Source organism: Sciurus carolinensis, chromosome 7 (assembly GCF_902686445.1).
Source record: "Sciurus carolinensis chromosome 7, mSciCar1.2, whole genome shotgun sequence".
In the NCBI taxonomy this organism is placed as follows: Eukaryota; Metazoa; Chordata; class Mammalia; order Rodentia; family Sciuridae; genus Sciurus; species Sciurus carolinensis.
The window spans coordinates 126,966,667-126,968,550 of NC_062219.1; the positions used below are offsets into that span (position 1 = coordinate 126,966,667).

General features: G+C 39.7%; 1 pseudogene; it reads right to left on the reverse strand.

Annotated features, from left to right (window-relative positions):
• Positions 1–249: 249 nt before the first annotated feature.
• LOC124989384 (olfactory receptor 2J3-like) lies at positions 250–1,170 on the reverse strand (annotated as a pseudogene).
• Positions 1,171–1,884: the final 714 nt, after the last annotated feature.

Here is a 1,884-nt window from a genome sequence, read left to right on the forward strand (position 1 = left end):
ATCTTCATCTCCATCAGAAAGCAGAGTTCCACAGGATCCGAGCTTAATCTTCAAAATCTGGGTTTGTGAGTCTTTATTTTTCTAATCCCCCTTTGCCCCTCACTGAAACCCTGAGTTTGGCTGTGCTGCTTGAAGCACTCATAAGTCTGGTAGAGAGAGTGAATGTACAGTGGATGAATGAGTGGACCTATGAACCACTGATGAAAAGTTGAATTCATCATTACACTGTTAATGTCACAAGTACACAGGTCATCCTCTCCCCATTAGTCTGCTAACTGCCCCTCTGACATCTTTGTTTCTGAGGGTATAGATGAGAGGGTTGAGACTTGGTGTGACAACAGTATAAAACAGGGCAATGAACTTGCCATGCTCTTGAGAATTATCTGTTGGTGGTTGGAGATAAATGCACAGAACTGGAATGAAAAAGAGGAAAACAACCATAAGATGGGCTCCACATGTCCCAAAGACTTTCTGAAGTCTGGTAGTTGACTGCATCCTCAGTACAGCTCTAGCAATGGCACCATAGGATGTCAGAATGAGAATGAGTGGTACGAGAACAAAAATGGAGCTTGTGACCATGAGGGACAGCTCATTGACATGAGTATCAATGCATGACAATTTGAGAAGTGCTGGAACTTCACAGAAAAAGTTATCAGCTTGGTAATGTCCACACAGGGGTACCCAGAACATAAAGAGGGAATGGGGGGCTGAGTTTATAAAGCCACTTACCCAGGATGCCACAGCTAAGGACTGGCAGAGTCGAGGGTGCATGAGGACAGTGTAATGCAAAGGTTTACACACAGCTGCATAACGGTCATAAGACATCACCACCAGCAGGACACACTCTGTGGTTCCCAGAGCAAGGGCAAAGTAGAGTTGAATCATACAAGCGGCATATGAAATGGTCTTCTCTGGGCCCCAGCAATTGGGGGATAGAGCTGGTGGTATAGCAGAGACCCAGAAAAGAGAGGTTTGAGAGGAAGGAGAACATGGCAGTGTCGAGACAAGAATCCAGGTCTGACAGCATGATGATGAACAAATTGTCTAGCCGTGTCATCAAGTAGAATATAAAGATTACCAAGAAGAGAGCTATTTCCAGGTGTGGCCAATGAGAAAAAAGCTGAGTAGAATGAAGTATCCTTCAGAAGTACCATTGATTTTTTCCATCATTGTTTTCTGTTAAATGAAGGAACAAAATCATAATAACTCATAGGACATATGAAAATGATCCAAGAATCATAGGGACATGTGAAAAATAACAAAAAGCCAATTTTTAAAAGCCTACCACTGTGGAATTGATAAGTAGAGCATTAAGAGAAACTATCAGAGTAATTGACTGAACAATATAAGAACCTTCAAATTCATATTGGATATGAAAGTAAGAGTAAAATATACTTGTGGTGAGAACTAAGCTATTCTATATGCTAGAATATTATATAATAAATGTAAAAGTAATGATGCCTTTAGGAAGACATAAATAGATGAAAGCTGGTAGATAATAATTTAATGAGAAGCAGTTTATTTACATAGTCTATAATATATCTTCACCATTTACTTGGTATCACAAATAATTTTGTATTTGCAGAAACTGGTGGGCACCCCCATAACCAGGTGGTGAACGTCAGCATCAACAATATTGGGACAAAGTATTATGTGACTGCTGATGTGTTGCTCTCAATAGGACACAATATTGCTTTGGTCATATTCCTACTGATAATGAATAGCCTACTTCTAATAAGAAAGAAATGTGACACAACTCAAAGAAACAAAATGCCTTACCTGTACTCCTCAAAAATGTCAAAGTCAATAAAAGAGTGACAATTGACGAACTGGTTTATGTCAAAGGAGACCAATGAGGCACAATAGCTAAAATTGTGATCCTAT